The sequence below is a fragment of the Carassius auratus genome, chromosome 24 (genome assembly GCF_003368295.1).
Source record: "Carassius auratus strain Wakin chromosome 24, ASM336829v1, whole genome shotgun sequence".
In the NCBI taxonomy this organism is placed as follows: domain Eukaryota; kingdom Metazoa; phylum Chordata; class Actinopteri; order Cypriniformes; family Cyprinidae; genus Carassius; species Carassius auratus.
The window spans coordinates 15,012,272-15,036,893 of NC_039266.1; the positions used below are offsets into that span (position 1 = coordinate 15,012,272).

A 24,622-nucleotide genomic window follows, 5' to 3' on the forward strand; every position below is an offset into this window, starting at 1 on the left:
TAGCTTAAGGGTTGTGAAACAGACAAACATTTTAATTGTTATTTTTTATATCACATCACTGTCTTTTCCACAATTTTTTTTTACTTTCATTTGTGCACACTAACAATAAAAACAGAAGATTTGTGCGCTTCTAAAATAAAGCAAACAAACAGAATGCGCGTTGTCATCCTTTTCTTTCTGTGAACTTATGGAGCGCCACCACACTTCTGTTTTAAAACTGTTATCTTAATTATTTAAGTCAGACATATTTCACATATATTTTTTCATTATAAAAAATATATATATTTTTGTGTTAGGCCTATTGCTTATACAGGCTATACATTTTCCTTATCCCATTTTCCCCTTGTGCCCTAGTTAAGTCCATGCAGAAACTTGTGAATGCTGCATCACCGTTTAGTGATGTCAGTGAATGCTCCGGGAAAACGTATTGTCAGTGTCAGTCACAGCGCCTATTAATTGTTGTTTTGAATCCAGCAATAATTTATTTACAAATTATAAGCTCTGATTATGACAAGTGTGGTATAAAAGGTTTGTTTATTAGAGGGATAATAAGTCCTAATAATAATAATAAATGTTAGATTGTGACCATGCCTCTGGATGCCATTCGAGCCTCTAGCCTTCATTTACATTTACATTTACATTTATTCATTTAGCTGACGCTTTTATCCAAAGCGACTTACAATTGCTATATATGTCAGAGGTCGCACGCCTCTGGAGCAACTAGGGGTTAAGTGTCTTGCTCAGGGACACATTGGTGCCTCACAGTGGATTCGAACCCGGGTCTCTCACACCAAGGGCATGCGTCTTATCCACTGCGCCAACCCCACCCCTATGTTGCTTTGTTCTGGTTTGCAGAATCTTCACAGTCTAACCCTCTAATTTCGCCGGTTTATTTTATTATCTTTCACTCTTTCACCGTTTTCGCATTTCTTACTGTGTGTGGTAAACATGGGAAAGGAAATTAAAGATTTCATGAATTAAGAATTTGTTTGATTTATTAATTTGTTCCCTTATTTCAGTTGAATCATAGGTTATTTAGGGAACAAAATTAATGAAACATGGACAATTGCCACAGATTAAGAAGTTGTAGTAACGAATTAACAAGTTGTAGGAATGAATAGACTAACTGTCCTGTCACGGTGTCCCGCAGTCCTGCAAAGCGCACGAAATGACACCGTTATCTGGGGAAATGACTTAGTTACTACATTTCTATTGCTTTCCATGTTGAAGAACTTTTGTGTTGTTTCTGTTTTACCGTAATTTAAGTCTAAGTCACATTAAAAGCTTAATTTGTATGCGTTTATATACAGTCACCGTCACCGTCACTCACAGCATGAGCATGAGTTTACTTTCTTTTTAATAAGATTTTTATTAAATGTTCATTTATTTTTGAAAAATGCTTTGTCTTCTAAAATATGTTTATTTTACACAATTATCTGTAATCCATTTACAATTTAAAATTTCTTAAATATAGTTTTAAATAAATACAATTATATCGGCCATCGGCCACCCTGGTTTCCAAGATATTGTCACCGGCTGTCAAAAAACCCATATCGGTCAACCACTTATGATTACTGTGTATGTGAGTATGTGAGAGTGTCTCTACTCACTCTTGCTTTTATCAGTTGTGCTTGTACAGGTATGTGCTGTGTCAACTTCTCTCTTACCCACGCTGCGGTTGACCTCCTCAGTTTCACCTTCACTGATAGTTACCATCTCGTCATACTGTTTCAATGTGGGTCAGGGCAAACGGACAACACTAGGGGTGTGGGGGTAAAGATAGTAATTTATTAGGCAGTAAGAAATGTTGTTAGATGACTCAACCACCCATTGCACTCCGTTTCCTCTGCATTTGTTGTCTTCTAGACAAGGTTTGTCTTGAGTAAATAATTGCCTACCGTTAGCATAGGCTTAAGGCTGTAGTTGTGTGTACTTTCTGCATTTGGTTCACCAAAAATGAACATTTTTGTAATCATTAAATTGACCATTCACCCCAAAAAGAAAATTACTCACCCCAATGTCGTTCCAAACCTGTTAGAACCTTGTCCATCTTTGGAACACAAATTAAGATATTTTTGTTTAAATTAATTTGATGTTTTCTTACCCTGTATAGACTAATGCAACTGAAATGTTCTGAGGCCCAGAAAGCTAGTTAGGATATCTGTAAAAAAAAAAAAAAAAAAAAAAAAAAAAAAATGGTGTCATGTGACATCAGTGGTTCAACCATAATTTTATGAAGCTACAACAATACTTTTTCTTTGGGCAAGAAAAAGTATTCATTAAAAAAAGTAGTTTCATAAAATTAGTTAGAGTTGTGAGTTGTGCTATTCTTTTAGTTACAGTTGCTTTGATGATAAGAAAAAATATATTTCTATTTCATGTACGTGTTTGCATACTAATCATCTGTGTTGTTCTCTGAATTGCAGACAGAGGGAGGAAAAAAACTATTTTTGCAAATGACTGAAGCTTCCTGGAAATGTATTGTATTTTTTTCCCTGAGTAGTTTTTATAGGTTGCTGCACCCTTTATTGGTTGCTTGTTATTGCTTAAAGTTACCCTATTATTTTATTTGTTATTTTTTTCTTTGGGATGTTAACTTTCATTTAGTTTCACATAGCAAGACCTTCAGATGGAGGAATGTCTAGACTCCATGGTAGCTTTCATTGGCCTAGGATTGCCCAGGAGGGTGTCTGATAGACATGTAAAGCAAGCAACCAGTCACAGTCAGTCACAACCGTGCTCTCTTCCACCCTCAATACCCATGGCTGAAGTGCCCTTGAGCAAGGCACTGAACCCCCCAGTTGCCCAGATATATAGCTGCCCACTGCTCTGGGTGTGTGTTTACGGTGTGTTCACTTCTCACTGCTGTGTGTGTGCACTTGGATGGGTTAAATGCAGAGCACCAACTCTTAGTATGGGTTACCCATACTTCGCAAATGTCACGACTTTCACTTTTTTCACATTGAAAATCCAGCATTTACAGTAGTTGATCCCATCTGACCAGTCAGAGCAGAGTATGGAAAAGAGGGGTTTGGAAAGACCGTATCCATGAACTAACATCAGACATCATAAGACAAGAAGTGATGCTACAGTATATATTATGAGAAAATTAAAGACTTTTTTTTTGGGGGGGGGGGGGATACTTATTGTAAGAAATTTTTAAATCATAGAATAAGTGCACAAATTCGTAAGGGAAAAATTGTACACAATTAACCAACTCTATAGCAGATTCTAAGTGATCTAAGAGCTAAGGTCATTCAAATTTAGCCCATTCCAAGGGTTCTGCCATTAGTGGGCATTTATGCAACATAATCAATGATGTAAATCTGAGTAAACGAGGTGGAGGAAAGTTTGCCAGTGAAGGGCATAAAGAAAAAAAAAAGAAAAAAAAAAAAAAAAGAACTGGGAGGCAGCCTTGGATGCGGTTGTCACGGCGACCGCCACAGCACTAGAAGGGCTTCGTGATTCCAGTCCTCTCCCAGAGCTCCAGCCCCTCGCAGCAAGGGTTCCAAGCTGTTGCCTTGGTGATGTTCTAAGTACCGTGTTCCGTGTTTCTGAGTTCTGATTTCTCATTAGGCCTTCAGGGTGTCAGAATCTCAGCAGCTGCCATAGTAACACAGCATTCCCAGGCTCGATTAAGTGATGATGATTATAAAGTCATCCACAGTAATAAGCTTATGCAAAAATGGAGATGATTCATTCAGAATGCTGGCACTGAGATTATAATAGTAGTCTCATGATGTGAAAAAAAAAAAAGAAACAATATGGTTTGTGCTTGGACATGAACACTATTTGCATGCATTTTATCTTAGTGGTGTGACATTTTAGAGTGAAAATGAATGATAATTTATCTATAGTTCTATAATTTAACTAGTATTGTCATTAGGGACGTCAATGATTAATCAATGATTGATTAATTGCCGATAAGTGATGCAAGCGATTAAAGCTATCGATGGTCATTTTAGCTATTTAATTCTTTGGCTCATTTGCAAAATACGTGCAACCATCTGTGATTGATCTGTGAAATCGTTAAATTCCCTTCCCGCATGTTTGCCACAGTGAGAGATGCATAAAAAGTAAACAACAATAAAAAAGATGTAAAATTAGTGTTAGACATTGAGGATTTAGGAAAAGAAACAATGCCTAAATATGATTGAATTTGTGTCAATTCATGACCAACTGGCAAACCAGACCAAAGCCTCTTAATATGCTATATTGACTCAAACGGCATTCAAAAGCATGGGCGCTAGGGCTGCACGATTGATTTGTTCTTTAAATTATAAAAAAGTAAAAATATGAATGGTATTATAATGTTACTAAAACTAAAATTAAAATAATGTGAAAACCCTTAAGATAACGTAGAAAGAAAACAAAGGTATTTTAAGCACGAATAACATAAGTGTACTTTGAATGATTAATTGCTGCTTTGAATGATTATGTAATTGAGGCATCCATAATTGTAATCGCGAGTAGAAATGCAATTAATTGTGCAGCTGTAAGGGCTGCGATGTAACCTTTTCCAGCTAACCAGTTATTCCTCTTGTAAACAAAGATTTTATACCACTCTTATCATAATCATAATCAGAGCTTATAATTTGTACATTTAATAATTGCTGGGTTTAAAACCGCAATTAAAATGCACTGTGTCCAACAATGACAATATGTTTTCCAGGAGCATTCATTTGTTTTTTCATTAAAAAAAGTGCTGAATATATTTAAAGGTGCCATAGAGTGCAAAAATCACTTTTATAAGGTGTTTGAACACAGTTGTGTGGCTGCAGTGTGTAAAAAAACAGCCAGCCTATAATGGTAAAAATCCACTCACTCGTTGATTTATGATTCCAAAAAATCATAAACTGTCTCTCCACACAAGCAGTTCCAGACTATGATGACATAGTCAGTGAAAGTCCTGCCCATTTGTGATGCTCTCTGCCCTATTAACATATACACATCCCTGAGTGAGAAGCAGCAGTCCGCCATTACTGTTCTTTTGCTGTAGCTGCTGGAGGTACAACGTCAATACCAGTGTAGTGTGTTGGGATGCACCAACGAACATAGGAGTCTCCACAGACCGCTGAGGACATGGTGGTTAACTTTCATTTTGGAAGAAACCCCCCCCCCACCCCACCCCATCCCTCAGTGCTGGAGTTGTGCAAAGATTGCTTCTGAAAGAGGAATTGCCAGATTTTTGCAACAGAACCCTCCTGCAGACATGAAAAGCAACCTGTGGCAACAGTGTTAAAGTAGCCAAATTCTGCGGGAAAACCACTGGAAGGGAGGCGGGAGCAACAGCTCATTTTCATTTAAAGGGGAAATACAACATAACCAGAGCGTTTTGGCTCATACCCTAAAAGTGGCAATTTCAAGAAGCTATAAAACATTATCTGTGGGGTATTTTGAGATAAAACTGTTTTAATGTTTCGGCTTTTCGATTCGCGCACACATACTCCACATATTCTAGCAATTCAGACTTCCTTTGCAGTCTGTTCAAAATAAAATACAGTCAACCAAACATATAAAAGGTTATACTGGTCACTTTAAATAGACCGTAGTATACAGTCCACTCGGCTCTAAAGAAAGTTTTTGCTCATTTTTGAAGAGGATGATCTTTTCTGTCTATATGCAAATGTGTTAGAAGCCTAGATTACATTATAAATAGTAGTATAACATTAAAATACATAGTGAATATGGAAACATTTGGATTTGTGCTGAAAAAGATGTGAGCAATAACCTCCAAATAATACCTAGCCATACCCATGCTCACTCCGTCCTTGTATGCACGCATGCATGGACTGTCATGATCTAATGCACCATAAATACCAAATTTTTTAAAACAAATAGGCGTACTGGGATGCAAAAATCTGTCATTTTATGGAACAGGATCCAGCAGGATCAAATTAAGTACAGGTCATAATACTTGCATAAAATTGTTATTCAAATAAAAATATTTAATGTGAGCAACTGTTTGTTTTGCAGCAGCGCCGATTGAAGCGGTTCACTGACTGCGCAGCACAGCTACAGTTATGTTTGGGATAATTATATTTTTAATGCCATAATGTCAGTTTGCATTGCAGATAGGAAACATTGCAATTGTGTTTTAAAATACAACAATGAGCACCACAAAACCATTTAAAGTGGCGTGTTCAGCAGTCTCTGTGACGTCATAGGAAACAAAGTAAAATGATCTCAAACATTCAACTTGGTCTCTTCATTTTATCAAATGATCATAATTATCACATTAATTCATTTTATAATTCTAGCTACTAGCATTTTATTCAGACTAAACCACCTTTATTTCAGGTGAGAAAGCATTTGAGAGTGGCTTTAGCACATCCTGTCATGCCGGTGACTGCGTGGCACTGAAATAGATGCATTTAGCTGCATTAAGGTGAACAATTAATCAATTAAATGAACGTTAATTTAAACTGGGATCCATCATGGAAATGATTGAAAATTGACCTCCCTAGTTGTCATAAATAAAAAACTATTAATTAATTAATCACAATTTGTACATTAACAATTCCTGGATTCAAAACAGCAATTAAAAGGCACTGTGTCAGACACTGACAATATTATTAATGTAAAAACAATATATACAAAGATGGTATATATAATATTAATATCATCTTTATACTAAGTAGCCTATTATTAATGAAGGCCAGTATCATTCATACAAACACTGCTAGTGATGTCTTTATTAAATGCATTTCCTCCTAATGTTTAGCCATTAATTATAGCTTTATAGCATTACGGTATTTTTTTTTAAACTTTTAATAGACTTAGAGAAATACAACTTTTAATTTAAGAGAACTTATAGCAATCTTCATAAACTATAAATTGTATATACAAAAACTAATTTTAAATTGAATAATAATCTTTATTCAGAAGTCAATCAGGTACGAAAAGTTATTCACGAAACAGCAGTGCGTGATATCACTTTTTCTTTTCTTTGATTGAGGACATGACACTGCAAGTTTCACTTTAAAAGTAGAGCTTTCTTTTAACCTGATGCATGTGACACAGATTTGACAGGCCCAACTCAAAAGCATTTTTGTATAATTCTTTGTGTTTTTGTCTGTTGAAGTGCAAAAGTGAGTAACTGGCGCACTTAAAGGGATAGCTCACCCAAATATTAAAATTATGTCATTAATAACTCACCCTCATGTCGTTCCAAACCAGTAAAACCTCCATTTATCTTCGGAACACAGTTTAAGATATTTTAGATTTAGTCCGAGAGCTCTCAGTCCCTCCATTGAAACAGTGTGTACGGTATAATGTCCTTGTCCAGAAAGGTAAGAAAAACATAATCAAAGTAGTCCATGTGACATCAGAGGGTCAATTAGAATTTTTTGAAGCATCGAAAATACATTTTGGTCCAAAAATAGCAAAAATATGACTTTGTTCAGTATTGTCTTCTCTTCCGTGTCTGTTGTGAGAGAGTTCTAATCAAAGCAGTTTGTCATATCCGGTTCGCAAACGAATCATTCTATGTAACCGGATCTTTTTGAACCAGTTCACCAACTCGAACTGAATCATTTTAAAATGGTTCACGTCTCCAATACACATTAATCCACAAATGACTTAAGCTGTTAACTTTTTTAAATGTGGCTGACACTCCCTCTGAGTTAAAACAAAGCAATATCCCGGAGTAATTAATGTTCTCAAACAGTACACTGACTGAACTGATGTGAAGAGAGAGATGAACACCGAGCCGGGCCAGATAATGACTCGTTCACGAGTCAAGAACCGGTTGCATCGGTTTTCGGATCACCAGTAGTTCTTTCGGACAGTTTGATTCAATAAACCGGTTGAAGAAAATGGTTCAGCGGTTCTTTTGCACTCGACGTAATGGCGTCATTGGAGATGATTGCCCTTGATTCAAGCCTTCGGTTTACCCGCACTCATAACATTAGCACAGAATCAGTTCAGATTCAATCATCAAAAGAATCAGTTCGGTTCAGACGCTCTATGTGTCATTCTGCTTCACTCTGAATCACACATGCACATTATCATCAGCTCCTTGGTTCTCGAATCGGACGCGTCTGACAGAAACGGTTCTTGACTCGAGAACGAGTCAATCTTTCATTAGTTTTCTGGCTCGGTGTTCATCTTCAGTTCTCTCTTCGCAGCAGTTCAGTCAGTGTACTGTTTGAGTAAATTAATTACTCCAGGATATTGGTTTGTTTTAACTCCGAGGGAGTGTCAGTGTCAGAGTGTCTATACATGTGTGCCTTTCAGGTGTCTTTTTTGTCTCAATCTTCTATATAGAACATAAATACAATACTGATTAGTCTGTTTATTTGGCTTCAGAAAATGTGTGTACAGTGTATATACTGCACTATGTATGAATCTAGTGTTGTCAAAATGAAAGCGAACGCACAGTCCATGCAAAGCTTTTCAAACCATAATCTGTATTATGCCTCTGGCAGTCCAGTGAATGATTTTCAGTCTAATGTGAGCAAAGCGCAGCTCCATTTCCCCTGCAGAGTACAGCATGCTCTCACAGCATCGACACAATGGCCAGCTGATAGTCCGATTGCACTTAAGCATTTCCCACTGCTCTGCTAATTGCAGTGACTGCAGTGCTTGAAAGTGTTGCTGTTCTACATCAACATTGTTAGGAATTCTGAACAGATGTTGGATAATATTTGGATTGTGCTAGATGCCTGCCTTATCTGTTGCAATTTAGGCCACTGAACATCAGCAGGCTTGTTAAACCCAAGTTGAGCGGTCATACATGTATCTCCAGCTTCTTGCAGCCTAAATGCAGCCTTTTCAGTGCAATTTTTATCAAAAAGCATTCAACAGTTCATAATAAGACATCTTTTTTAATATCCTACCAGGTGGATTAGATAAAATGAACTTGATCTTGGCACCAAGAACCTGGGTCAACTTGTATGCCACAGCATATATTTAGAAGCCCATTTCCTCACCTCGGAGTATGGAAGCATGAAGGCAGTGTTAATGTTTAACAACCTTAATGTGTTTTTGTTAGGATAGACTGTGTTTCTGACATCACAGGCCTATTAAACTTAACCAACACACCCAGTGTGCCAATTTGCCATTTTTGTAAAAAGCTATAAGATAAGCCTCACAGACTTTCCCACATAGTTATTCATGCATGCAAATTAGCTGATGTGCTCTTCATCTACATCCTGATTGTTGAGGCATTTAACTAAAGCAATACAACTAATCAAAATAAAACCAAAAATAGTGAAATGACATTGTGTGATTATCAAATCAAAAAGGATGTGGTTCAATTAGATATGCCCTGTGTGTTTCAGAGTAAAGCATGGCACTGTATTCTTACATGTGAGCAGTTTATTATCTGCCAGGGTTTGCAGCTTTTTAGAGCGGCTCGCTTCATAGTAAACGCTGCTCCACACAAACTCCATCTCTGCATTGCTTTGAGTTTGTCACTTTTTTTGTCACCCGCCAACCATCCTCTTATACTTGTATTGAGAAGCTCTTATCAACAACAGAAAAGTTTTAAGGGTCCACTGTGTCTTCACCTTGAAATAAATTTGATGTAAATTTAAGACAGCCAGACATAGTATTGTAATCTTACAGCTGTAATATAAAATAATTATAGTAATTTTATGCATGTACAGTACTGTGCAAAAGTCTTAGGCCCTATACTATTTTCACCAACAAAAAATGGTTTTAAGTCAGTTATTTCTATGTTTTGCTGTCGTGTGTCAGTAGTAAATATAATTTAACATTTCCAAACATTATTTTTGCCATTAATCATAATAATCCAGTGAGAGTTTTGTTTGCACAAGGAGTCTGACAACAGCCAGTGCTCCACACAGAGATCTGATCTCACCATCATCAGTCTGTCTGGAATGCCATGAAGAAACTGAACAACTGAGACAGACTCAATCCAGAAGAAAGTGGTAATGTCTCAAATACACTTCAAGAAGCCTACCTTCAAAGCTACCTGAAAAACAATGCGCAAGTGCACCTAGGACAAAAGCTTAACGCATATAAGGGTCACACCAAATGTTGATTTAATTTAGTTAAGTTAATAGAAGTTTATTAATCTTTTTATGCCATTATTTTTGTACACCATCCTCACTTTACAGCATTTTTAAGCGCCTAAAACTTTGCACAGTACTCAAGCTTTTCAGGTTTCTTGAAGTGTTTTGGAGACATGACTACTTCTGGATTTAGTTTTTCTCAGTTTGTTCTGTTTCTTTATGTTATTCCAGACAGACTGGATGATCATTTTTATTTCATTTATTAATATTTAATTAATATTGCTACTACTAATAATAATTCAATTTGACCATATTGATATATAATCAGAAAGTTGTGGCTAAGCCCTGCTACCAACAAAACCTGGATTTTTAAAATTGTGTTTTTAAATCACAATAATTTTTTTATTAGGAAACTGTAACTAACCATTTTTTATTTATTTATTTATTTATTTTTTATAATTTTTTTAAATGCAGGACTAAATGAATGATCTGTGTAGTTGAATGGGCCAAACAGTGTTCTGTTGGTTGTACTGTAGTGATTGTAGCAGAGAAAGTCCTATGTGTAGTCTCTAGAGACCAGATTTGGAACTGTTAGATAAAAATGTCCTCTGCTGCTGTGAAGATATCTCTCTGTCTGCATGTGATAGAATCGTGCTATATCCTGTAATGATGGTTTGTTGGCAAAAAATAAAGGATCATAGCAAATACAAATCTGAAACTGCATCTTATCTGAACAGTTCCATTTCATTAAATTGTTTGTTTGACCTCTGGACCAATTTGCAGTCGTGTCATACAGCATGGTTGTTTAGGCATACTCTTTTTATTTTATTTTATTTTATTATTATTATAAAAAAAAACAATCATGGCTGGATTTGCTCACTGTCAGGTTTTTTCAATGTTGGATCTAAATTAAGCAATTTTTTGTATTTCATCAGGTTTGCTGTTGGGGATTTATTGTTAGATTGACTTAAGATTGCGAAACAAGCAAATGGCGGTTTTTACAATGTCCCCTTAGATGTGTTTGTGGAGGGATGCAATGATGTCATCTCTCAAGGAAATGTGACACTTGTTCAAGCACAGTCTTTGTTATCTGACCTTCTGACATGTCTGTCAAGCTAAGTGTATTTTACAAAGAGTAACATTACACACAGTCAGGAATTTGCAGTTTGCTGGTCTGTCAAGCATTTTAAAAAAGCGCTGAGTCTATTCCTGTTATGTTTTCCTGCTCCAAATTGATTCCGAGTTAGGGGAAGTTTACTCAACAATGAATGTTCTTTCATTAATCACTCACTTTTTGAGTAATTCCAAATCTGTATAACTTTTTTTTTAGCCTGCATGAATAGAGGAACCGAAATCTTTTAGGTTTCATTTAAAATATTTTCATTTTAATTACAAAGATGAACAGAAGTATTATTTGGAAAGGCATCAGGGTGAGTAAATGATGATGTTTTGGTTAAGATTAATTTAGCATTGGGTTGACTTTAGTGTCCTGCTGAAGTAAAACTGAATTGCCATTTTATATTGCATTACATTTATGAATACAATTAATACAAGTTTTTGTAATTTTAGAGATTTTGAGAAGTAATTCATACAAATGCTTTAGAATGCAGACATTCCATGAACTCTTTTTGTAACTGGATGTTATAAGTTATTTAGTACCAAAAATTGATGAGTGAACCAAATTCATCCTGGTACATTGTTATTCAGTTGCTAACACAGTCTAGATGGTAGATTGTTGCTAGATTGTAGCCAAGGTGTTTCAATGTGGTCGGTAGGTTGTTGCTAAGTGGTTTTAGGGTTTTCTAGATAGTTTTTAGATGGTTTCTAAGGCATTGATAGATGTTTTGGGTGGTTTTTAAAGTCTTCTTGGTGGAGCTTACTTCATGACATGGAGAAATTAGCATTTTTTTACTGAGAATAGTGAAAACAACTACAAATATGCCATCAGTTTTGATCACACAGTTAAGAGTAATACATAAATTTGAAACTGTAAAAAGACTACTTTAACTTGTTCATACTCACAATATTAACAAAACATTGTGCTTTTGTAAAATAAATAAAGAACAGTCTCTATTAACTTAAAAGTGTCTGGGACACTTGCATTACAGACCTGAGAAACATATAATTAAATTAATATGAATGTGTGATTAGTCGACTAGTGGCTTAAATGAATGACTACTAGTTGACTAAAAAATGTGTTAGTCGGGTACAGCACTAGTTTTTTTTTTCTTGATGGATGTTTTTTTTTTTTTTTTTTTTTTTTACCAGTTTTGCCATCTGCCACACTAAAATAAAATAAAGACAATAATAATAAAAAAAACTCCTCTCAACACGCTTCATGATTTGAGATATCACTGATGATCATAGCACAAACAATGCAGAAGTGTTATACACTGACGTTTAATAGGGTTATGGGTTGTACAAAAAAATAAGCACTAAATGGTCTACACTGAAATGAGGTGAGGGTGAAGCCAGCAAGCACAATGGAAAGCTGAAGTCTGCTGTGAATGGGAGGAAGTGTTGCACAAGAGGAAGTGGCCAAAGCACCTCCCAATGCTTTACCACCGGGGCAGTTTTACTGTCCACAGGCATTAGATGAAGTGGGGGCAAAGGTCATCTTGAATATTAAGAACATAATAACCACACAACTAGCAGATCTCCTGCCCTGATCAAACCACACATCTGCAGGCTCGAGCCTGTTATGGTTTTACGATGGATCGATGCACTGCATCCATTAGACCAAAGCTGTGCACAGTAGTTGTTTTGATGACTTCGAAACACTGTTTGTTTCTGTGGTAATGGACAAATGATTCAAGTTAGTGTGCAGTGTGGTATAACAGGCTCACATGAAACCAAAGGAAGTCTGAAGCAAGTTTGAATTCAGGAACTAAACACGCACGTTGCATGCATTAATCTTGAAGGCTTTAGTGTGTTAAAGCTTATTTCTGGAAATTGAATTGTGAAATTATGGGGAGAAAGACTTTTAAAAAATAAATGTGTAGAGAGAATTTAAATAGGGAAATGCTGTTTAAAAGCACACGTAATCAGTGATTTTTCTTATTTTCTTATTTTGAGTTGTTGTAATGAAAACTGTTCTATTTTTTTTACTCTCTTTTCAGATTGTTAGTATTTCTGTTGGATTGCGACCTTGGCGAGTGCCTGGATAGGCCTCCCTTCTGTCACCACCTCTGCTTTTCTGCTGGTAAGAATTTCCACACACAATCACAGCCCTGTTACTACAGTATAACTACTGTGCAATTATTTTAATGTATGAACTGTTGAAGTCATTGTTTTATTAAAACTTGTGGATTAATAATAATTTGTCTAGGACAGTTAGCATAAGGAGTCAGTGAACAGATAACTGTGCTACCTGAACTAATTTAAATGGGTCATACCATGAAATGTTTTTTTTTTTTTCTGTAAATTTTGGAAAAGATTTCAATAGGATATCAGTTTTGTCAAATATTATATATAATGTCATTCAGATATTTGGGTTTGGTAAGATTTTTCTGAAAGAATTATCTAATGTTCACAAAGACTGCAATTATTTGATCCAATATACAGTAAAACAGTAATATTGTAAAATAGTATTAACATTTTTAGAACCATTTTTATTTTTATTATTAAAACAACTTTTTTCTATTTTAATGTTTTAAACTGTCATTTATTCCTGTGATGCCAAAGCGGATTTGGAGCTCAAGAAACATTTCTTATCAATATTTTTGTGCTGCCTTTTTTTTTTTTATTATAAGAATATACTTACCGGAATTGGAAATTAATGGGGAATTGTAGCAAAAATGCCACCAGAATAGATAAAAATGCCCCACAAGTTCATGATAATTCATGATTACAGTAAAATGTGAAAATAAATGAAAGGTGTCTATTCACAGAATTACATTTTACAGGGGTCATCGGATGCTACATGCACTTTTACAAGTTGTTTTAACTGAAATGTGTGTTGGCAGTGTGTGTGTACACTACACAACCCCCCTATAATGATGAAAATCCACCCATTTTTCTACAAAAATGTTCACCCTTTTCTCAAATTGTGCCAAAGTGAGTACCACTTTTTATCATAGTTTGGCTGGTCCTGCGACTTATAGCCAGGTGCGACTTAATGATCAAAATTCATTTGACATGAACCAAGAGAAATGAACCACGAGAAAACATTACCGTCTACAGCCGCGAGAGGGCGCTCTATGCTGCTCAGTGCTTTTGTAGTCTACCCCTGAAAACATAAAGCACCCTCTCGCGGCTGGAGATGGTAATGTTTTCTCTTGGTTCTTGGTTCTAAATAAGTGCAACTTATGTTTTTTATTTCCTCGTCATGACGTATTTTTGGACTGATGCAACATACTTAGGTGCAACTTATAGTCAGAAAAATACGGTATAAGGCCTTTCCTAATAATGTGCTACTTAGCAAGTTTTACAATGAATTCTCTCTCTGAGAGCAGCTTGGAAGATGGGGCGGGTCAACAGAGCTCATTAACATTTAAAGGAAAATGCTACATAACGGCTTGCTCTGAAAAGGTGTTTTTTACACTACCATTGAGAAATGTACAGACTTTTCAGACTTACCAAAGCATGTTAGAGACTTTTCATTAAGACCCTATAGAATCATATCAACTTGTGGAAATTGGGCATCCAATTTTTCATTCAAAAAAATTCAAGTAAATTGCAGACTTCCAAAACGTTCACATAAGAATGTCACCGTAGTCCAGTTGTCCAAAACCACTTCCTTTTATTGCATTCCCCTAATATCTTAGCAATGATTCTTTTGTCAGTGCAGCAATCTGTGTGTGCCGGTGAGCTCAAGCTCTTGTGTGTTTCTTCTCTGAGCTGCTGGATTGGGGTGTGGGATATACTTGGTTCAGTGTTTTCTGGTATGTGGAGTCTTCCTGCCCTTATGGCTGTTGATGTGTTGCAGGTGCAAAGCAGTCTTTGTGTTTATCATCCGTCTTAGCATTTGTGATTGCTTTGAACGTTGAGATAAGCTTTGAATTCTTTCATTTAAGCCTCAGACACAAACGTTTGTTTATTGTTTTATGATTTACTTGATGCAGTATTTTTTTCTGGATGAAGATTTTGTACACTTACACTCGATCATCCTCAGCTTTATAGTCTGAGATACATCTGAGAAAGCTGTACTGTTTTCCCAGCAGTTGATGACATGTAGTTCTGTCAATGTTGTTTCAAGCCAGGCTTATTATAGTTAACTAAAACCATAAATGGAAACATTGTCATTACTTAAAATCATGTAATGTTGAATGAAATAGAATAAATGTACTTAAATGTATTTTCATTTAGTTGCCAAAGCAACATTCCACTTTCATTTCTCAGTTTGATAATATAATAAATAAACTAAAACAGAGATGAAAATGAACAAAAGCAATTTGGTTATGAATAAAAAAATAAATTAAAAAAATTAAACCGTTAGTAGAAATGACAAAATGAAACCGGAAAATACAAATATAAAAATCTATTCCATATATAAAAACCTATATTAGTATGTAAATTATGCTAAAAAAAATAAAATAATAAATAACAATATTTTAAGCGAAGTTAAAAAAAGAGAAAATGTCTTTGCATTTTATCCTGCAGAGATGTGAGGCCAGATTGTGTAACAGTTACTGCGGAAGTGAATGGCATTGTGGGACATAAAGAGGGATTAAGTAATGCAGCTTCCTGTTGCTCTAGGATGGTGTCTTATGTAATCAAAGGGTCAGAGTTTGCAGAAGGTGGCCCCATTTATATGCATGATGGAGGGGAGTCTAAAGCCAAGCGAATAGCTGTTCTGTCGTTTCTCGGAGCGTGCAGTGGGTACTGAATGTGTGCATCTTTAGTTAGATGGGCAGGAATGCTTAGAATGCTTTGATAAAAAGGGTGATTATTAGGGTCTTCTCTACTTGAAGCTTCTGTTTTCAGTGTGCACGTAACCCAGTGTCATATTTTTTTATGTGATTTGGGCTATGTTGTGCTTAATTTTGATGTAAATTTCAATGTACAGCATGTTTTAGTTTTTTGTTTTTTTTTGCTTGCGTCTTTTTCCACCAATTTATTGTATTTTCATTATTTTTATTATTTCCCACCCCAACTGCCCATATTCTTTTGCTTTTGTTTCCATGGATAACTTGGCAAGCTTTGAGGTTGTGAACACACCCTTTACATCTGACAGCTATCTGTAAGAGAAAGCCTAATGTGTGAAATAAATCAGTATGCACATGGTTTCAGTATGCCAGGTCATGATGTTGTGCATTACAGAAGATGCATTTGGATTATTCCAAATCTTGTGGCTGGGAGCCAATGAAAACGCCTTGTACTTTCGCAAGTCAAGGATGGATTATATGTGTCTAGCAGTGGAGCCTGAGGTCAGCCCCTCCCCCTGCATATAAACCAATGCTGCCACTGTCTGGTAATCTTGAAAACTGTCTCTACCAGAGGATTCATCACTTTAACAGGATTTACATGATTGCTCTGAGCTATTTGTTGTTAGAATAACTGTATGATTAATGCCTGATTATTGTCTGAAAGTATCAGAAGCTGTCTGCATTTTCTCTAGGGATGAATCACTGGATAACTGGTTATAAAAAAAAAAAAAAAAAATCTCATCTCAATCTTTTCTCATGTGAAAATTAATAAGATAAATACAGGAATAATTTACATGTTGAGATAGAAGCCAGTTGTATTACTGTATTTTTGATTTAGTAAATGCAACTTTGGTAAGCATAAGTGCTGGTCAGTCAAAGATATGAAAATAAGATCATTCAATAAACCATCCACATTGAATGATCCTCTTTTTTTTATTATTATTATTTTTTAATGAACATAAGTTCGTCTTCTGCTTTTCCTTGGCTTCTTCTGTTATTTTAGGATTACAGAAGACTTAGTTACTAAAGACAAACAGTGCTGTGTAACTGATAACGTTACATAATTTGATTACAAAAATTAAGTTCTTGTCCTACACTGTATATGTGTGTGTGTGTGTGTGTGAGAATGTACACATATACATACATACATGCATACATACATAAATATATATATATATATATGTATATTTATGTATATCATATGCATTTTAAAATGCTTGAAATAAAAAAATCTACAGTTACTTTTATTGATTACATTATTACATATTCACAGAAGTCTTTGTCTTAGGAACTTTCTAACATTAACACAAAATCCCATAATTTTTCTTTTCAAGTAAATCAGGAATATCCACACTTATTTATTTATTTATTTATTTACCAGCTAAACCACTTTTATCTAATGTATCAACTTGCAAGTCCCCCTGAAATTTAAAAATAATAAGTTAACAATTAATAACTTTTGCATGTTAACGATACTTTGAAATTAAATAATTGTCGCATGACATGCAGGTAAAGAAGTGTTTTATTTTGATTGTTGTTATAAAATGTTTTTTTTTTTTTTTTTTTTTTTTTTTTTTTTTTTTTTTTTTAATACACTTTTCATTAAACTCACAACCCCCATGCAGTTTCTTTACAGATGCCAGTTTGGGAAACATTGATGTTCTGTTTAATTCACCTCATGATTTTAATAACAACGAATAGAATAAAGTTCCATTCTCATTGTATTTTTATGTCTGCATGGTACATTATTATCCTTATTTATTTATTATCCTTATTTTGGCTTCCATGGTATTTTAGATGAAAATGTTAGTAGTGGTTAATGTAATGCATATTTGGTGTATTACACTTTGGTGATATTGAGTTGTTGAAGTGATTGCTTATTTTGTACAGCAGGTGGCACCATTTGCAAAGTTATTGTCATCGTTAAAGTTGTGAATGTGTTTCATGATGGTATGTATATATTCATTTCTGAACAGATATTTTCTGATAGATAGACTGGACTGAATCAGATCTGGATCAATATATGTTTGTTGCTTGTCTGGGGATCTTGAAGGCATTCTTTTTTTTTTTTTTTTTTTTTTTTTATGGCAGATGTGAGAAACACCTAAAATTATGATGAGAATAAATAAATACATTTTAAAATAATTGTTATTTTCCCCTCAAATCAATACATTACTATGTAGCAGGTAACTAAATGACACCAAAGCTAAATACACACATTACAGTTTTACTTTTTCATGGCCCTTTAGCTACAAGTACCCTTTTAAGACATGATGACACAAGATAAATTGGTGCTGAGAGAGCAGACAACCACTGCCTAGAGATCTGGGATGTCTTTTATGTATGAGAAGGATGGCCTTGTGTTTTGTGAGTCAGTGCCTGCTCTAAGAGACATGTTGATGCAGCTAAAGGGAGTGGAAGGATTAGTTAAATATTCATTGGGTTAGCTCCCCTCTCATTCACTGCGTCTCATGTATACAGTGCACTTACCACCCACCCATGCATACCACAGGCATTTTACAGACGTGTCATTCCCCTGCTGTATAAACGTCAAAATCATTCTCCATCAACCTGTCTTTTACAAAGTTTTCTAAAGCCATTCTTCAGTCTCCGTAGTGAAACAGTGCTGCTTACTTTGTTGCTCTTAATACATTGCTACTGATCTCAATGTACCTGCTTTTTATTTCTCCATGGCCAATATTTAAAATGAATAATAATAATAATAAAAAAAATTTAACCTCATTATGACATTTATGTCTCTCCAGGAATAGGGATTTTGGATATTTTCTGGATGTAAAATATTAATTGCAATATACAGTTTATTAAATTTCTCAAATACTTTTTATTATATTATATCCTTTTTTTTTTTTCATCCGTTTTCACAACCGCTTGGCCTTTGTAGGGTGACAACAGTGCTGGATCTCAGCAGCTCAAATTGAAATCATAAAAAAATAAAAAAATATTTTTTTTTTTTTTAAATATGAAATAATGTTTTTATACATACATTTTGTTGTAATATCATTTTATTTAATTTTCCCCTTATTTCTTTACATTCTATGTTTAGGATCACAGGGATGCTGGGCCCTTTTTTAATTAATTTTATTTTATTGATTGATTTTTAATTGAGTGTTTTATTTTTTATTTGTATATTTTACCCAGAGAATAGGGAGTGGCCCTCTGTACACACCTTTCTTGCTGTCAGCAGAGGGTGCTCTTTGACTAAAAAAGGAACTCGAGCCTCTTTGCACAAATCCAGCTTGTGCCATGCATAGCCCCAAAAATCCCATCTCCGTTTGACAGTGCCCCACCCCTCGTACTCTGCATTAACAGCTCTCCTGACTGCCACACACTTACCTTGAATCAAGAAAATGAAAGAAACTGAAATGCGCATTGGCTCGTTTTATAAATGTCAAGTAATGCCAAAAGATGTTGAAAATGTCTTAATCTGTTTGCAGAGACCAGACTTCCTTTGCTTGTTTCTCACCAAATGACATTCTCAGATCTTAAAGTCCTTCACAGTGAAAGAAGGACACCAAGTCACGTGAACTCTTTCCAATTCTGCAGTTTTCCGAAGCGGGACATGGATGTTACGAGGCGGGGATGCATCAAGTTCTATCTCTCCGCTTTCTTTCTTTTGGTGGAACTCATCTTGACTTTACAGAAAAGGACCTTTGAAAGATTATCTTAATCACAGCAGCTTCAGAAATGGAAGTGACGCATGTTTGTCGATTAAACAGACTTTCAACATTTGGAAAAGGGTGGCTTAAAATTCCTTCTCCCAACATTTTCAGATGAGGTGCCCTGTTTTGGCTTATGATATCCGGTTGCCATGGTTTCTTGCTTTGATCGTGAGAGGTACAGTGCTGCCTAAGTGGTCCTATTGTAGGAGAGATTAACCAAAAATCCTACTCTGAACCTCTCCGTTTATCACCATAAACCACCACCTACTTGAGACTTATGCAAATATTTTATATGATAACAATTGTAAGTGATCCCCAGTAACACTGTGCTGTCTGCGTGCCACTGTTTGTCAGTGCAGCTGATATCAAGCTACAAATGTCACGGTTGTCGTTGGACAGTGTTGTTTGTTGCACTTAAACTCAACCCGGATGCACCAATAGCTGACATCCCACAAATGCGCTGCATCCTCATTGGCTTATCCAGCCATTTGTTTTGATTTTTGCCACAACATGTTTAAAGAGCGCATTAAAGCGGCTGTTTACTACAGTTTGGCCAGCGTGGGCGGAGCTACGAATCAAAAACAAAAACACGGCTCCTTTTCCTCTTTTGTCACCCTGCTGTTCGCTTAGGTTTATTTAACGCCGGGATGGGTTCGGTCAAGCAGGTCATGCAAGTTTTGGCGGTGGATAAAGGGCATCTGCATCCCCATATTCTGTTCATTTTGGTGGGTTTCCAAAGGCTGGGGTGAAATCAGAACACCGCTACTATAGTAGGCTAATGCGATGTGGCGGCACGCCCCAGGAAATTTAGGTCAAGTTAAGACTGCAGACAAGGATGTAAGTGATGCTGCGTAAGAGTGACACTGCATGATGCATCACACGCACACACACATTACTCATTCTTCAGCGTACATAAACAGGCACACGCTAGGCGTTTGGAAAATGATAGTCAATTAATGTGCATCGTAAAGGCTGAATTGTATAAATCATTTGGCTAAGCCTCTGTAAATTTGATTTCAGACAAGGCTGGTATGTTAAGTGTCGCTCTTCTGGCTATATTCTCACATTAGCTTCAATTCTGCGTATACTCCACCACATATATAACTGGATTATTGCATCCACTCACTCAAATAAGCGCACACATGAAAATACACACTAATTCACTGGCTCCCCTCCCCCTCGATGCCAGAGGCAGCTGGTTAGCCACTCCACGGCTGTGCCCACGTGACGGAGGGAATCAGGGTGGGGAGAGGTTGTTGTTTTTTTCTCCTGTGGTGCCACAGCAGTAGTGTAGTATGGCGAAGCACGTGGATTCCCATGCTGCAGTGCTCCTGCAGAATTCCAGCATGCCTTGCATCCAGATAGTTATGGGCTGCTTTGTTATATCTACTCCTTAAATAGATGCATTATATCATATTATGTTATATGCATATATGTATATATACTTATTGCATTGAATTTTTGTCATCACAATTCATTATGCAACTGTTTTAAATTCTTTTGAATTATTCATCCATTATTCTTATGAATTTCATTCTATTTTACATAAAATTTCCATCATTTCATACAATTATTTACACGCATATTATTCCACAAACAATTATTATATATAATAGCGTAATTATTATAAATAGTATTAATTATTAGTAAGTATTTAATCATATGTATTAATGCATCCTAAGACTGGAATGTCAGTTATTTGCAGAATTTGCGTGATTAATCGGCGTGTCGCTGTTGCACTAGTTGTGCATTTTTGGTGCATTACCTCATCGCTATTCATATATTCATACACAAGCTGTTAAGTCGGACTACTGCTCCAGTGCCCTCATCCTCCCCTCCGCCTCGCCATTCGCTTTCTGATTGGCTGTGTGTGTGTTTTTGGTAGAACCAGGTTTTTTCAGCTCCATGGATACAGTGGAGTGCAAAAGAACTTGCGTGTAGCCAATCACAATGCAGTAGTGAATCGTAAGTGCCCAGCGGGCTTAGACGAGCCCCCCTTTGCCCCCTCCTTCTCCAGAATCCCATCGTTGCTCCTCTCCTCCAGCACGCAATCTCCCAGTAGGAGGCTTCGTAAAGAACACAACCAGGTCAGAGTGTCTCTCTGTCAGAAAGCGCTCGTTCGGGGAGCTCTCCTTCACCCTTTGGGACTGCTGTGAATGAAGCTGAGAGGCAAATGCACTGTTCCTAATATAATCTACACTCTTGTCTCAGTTTGGCCCACATAGCTGGTTGTTGTCATGAGGAGATCTTAGGAGGACCTTGATAAATGTTCTCCACTTTTCACAATTTTCTTTAATTTTTATAAAAGGCTCTCATTAGTTCTTAATTCATGCACCTCGATCACGTTTGTTCCTATAATATTGATATAAATGCAAAAGACATTGAGCCTTATGATAATAAATGTTTTGTATCAAAGGTAGCTTTCATTTTGGTATCTTTTTAAAGAAATATGATTGTCAAATTACATTTTTGAGATAGCCGTCCTTGAAATGACCCCCTGATGGTTGGAGGGAGTGCTGGGTGGGATTTAGGGTTGTCGCACTTGGCAGCAGTACATCAATGGCATGGCGTGGATTCAGGTCACATTTATTCCAAGTAACTTTCCAACAGTAAAGAAAAAGTCTTTATTATACCATCTTATAACTGTCAGTCATCCCAAAATGAAAATTCTGTCATTAATCACCCCAATGTTGTTCCAAACTATTCTGGACTATTCTGACGATGTATTTCATACTTTTCTGGACCTTGACAGTGTAATTTACTTAGCAGTCAATGTGACAGCCACAAGCCCCCCTGGTTTCTATCCAACATATCTTAAATTGTGTTCCGAAGACGAAGCTTTTAGGGGTTTGGAACGACATGGGGGTAAGTGATTAATGACAACATTTTCATTTTTGGGTCTAAACCCTTTAGAGTGTTTTTCCCTTAATCTTTGCTATGGATAGAAGAGTATTGTGGGTGATTGCTATGTTCAAAAGTTTAAGGTCAGTAAGAATTTTTTTATAATTTTTGTCAAAGACCTCTCTTATGCTTACTGTGGCTGTTTTTATTAGATCAAAATACAGTAAAAACAGTGATATTGTAAAATACTGAAAGTATAATGTTTATATTTAGATCAATTTACTACATTATTATGCAAATTTCTTTTTTTTTGAATGAATTAATTAAACACTTGAACTTATTAAATACACTTTTAAAGATACAGTGTAGCCAGATCAGTGTTTTAAGAAGCTTCATTTATTGGTAGACTGTTCATTTTATATGATATAGTAGTTTTAAAATATTTTAATGTGAATTTGTATTTCATGGCGCTTCACATTTTTTTCTGGCCTTTTACTGTAGTTTAATTATTGTTTTTGATTGTCCATAAATTGAACATGGTCTGTAACTCCCTCTAGCACACCTTAAAAACAAAGACCAAATGCCACCTTTGCAAGCAGACTGATGCAAAAATCAGTTATTTTGCGCTACTTCAGCAGTTGTTTTGTGAGGCTGGTAATCGATTCACGCCACTGACCTTGAACTCTAATCCTGAGCTTTGCTAAGCATTGACCTCCATATGATCCTCGGCGTGGCTTTAACCTGTCACAGCCCCTCACCATGTGTCCATGTCTCTTTTGTAGTGTGAATGTCTGAATCAGTTAGAATACGCTGGCTAGAGCAAGTCTTGCTTCTGTCGTTATGGGTTAGAGAGCTTTTGATCATTGGTTTACCGTCGGCAACTTCCATGGGTTCCTGTACCTGTTTGAGACCCTCGTGCACACAGATGGTCCAGGCTCAGACGCTCACCTGACTTCAACCTCACCAGCGTCACTCTTCATCAAATCTCTCCCACCCATTGTCTCTTTGCCTTCGCTTTCAGACACAGACACTTTCTGTTCACCTGTCTACCTGCTCATGTCTCAACTGTTCACCTGTCAGCAGCTTGTCTCCTGTCACTCTGCATACACCCTCTCCAGCTCTCTTCCATGTTCCCAGTTCAGACATACACGAATAGCTGACAGACAATTTCAAGCCGTTTCAGCTGTGTCACCTGGTGTGCCATGTTAAAATAATATAATTTAATAAGATAATTTCAAATATTTTCCCTGTACTTTTTATTAGGGCTGTAAATCAGTTGAAACTTAATCACATTTAATAATGAAATTAATGACAGTTAATAAAATGCCATTTAATTAATCAATTTATTATCAGTGGTAAATAATATTATTATATAATGTTATTATAATAATGAATTATTTTATTAATATAGTCTTTAATAAATTGAATAAAAGTAAGCAGACTTAAAGACATTATTGTAACGAAAGCATGGAATAGGCAAAAAGCTTTATAACGTAATACATCACAAGAATATTACTATTTATGTATAATTATTGTAAAAGTCATTGTATTACAGTTTTATTTTCTTTAATATTTTTTAATTAAATTAAAATTTTTAAATGGAAATGAGTTTTCCCTTATTATGTTTAACCTAAAATCTTTGATGATGGTTAAGAAAATGTACTTTTGAAAATGTTCTCCTCACATACTAGCCAGTATCACTTGTGGACTCCAAAAAGAAAAAAGTCATTTAAAAAAAAAAAAAAACATTTTTTACATTTATGTGCGCCTCCACATGTATGTGACGGTTTCATTTCTTGTAGTGAATGATATATACTGTTGGAGTGACTGTTTTTCTCATGCTGTCTAGATCTGCAGCTAGATCATCGGTTATATTATATAACACCCATTCACACAAATACACACTCATGTCTGTGACCCACATCTAGCCGCCTGTATGCTTATGTGTGTGTTCTTACACTCATCACTCTTCCACCAGAGGCACAGGAATCATGGGTAGTACGCTGCTGTTGTTGTGGCCTAGATTGACCCTTTCCCTGTTGTTTGCTTTACTCTCCTCTTTTATCTTTTGTACTAGGTGAAAGTAAACACAACCCAGTCATTTTGTGTCGCTCAGTCTTTTTATATTATGCAGATACCTTTACGACAGGCTGTGAAAGAATGACAGATTAGTCAAGGCGTTGTATAAATCTGCTCCTTTTTAGTGTGTGTGTGGGTGTGTGTGTGTATGTGTGTGTGTTTATAGATAAACAGG

The 24,622-nt window shown here is 35.9% G+C and overlaps 1 protein-coding gene across 1 annotated transcript in view; it reads left to right on the plus strand.

Annotated features, from left to right (window-relative positions):
- fam49bb (family with sequence similarity 49 member Bb) overlaps positions 1–24,622 on the plus strand; it is a 49,506-nt gene that overhangs the window by 7,078 nt on the left and 17,806 nt on the right. Inside the window, exon 2 of the mRNA XM_026201178.1 lies at positions 13,100–13,182. The gene's annotated coding sequence lies outside the window, so the exon portion shown is untranslated. The remainder of the gene's footprint in view (positions 1–13,099; positions 13,183–24,622) is intronic.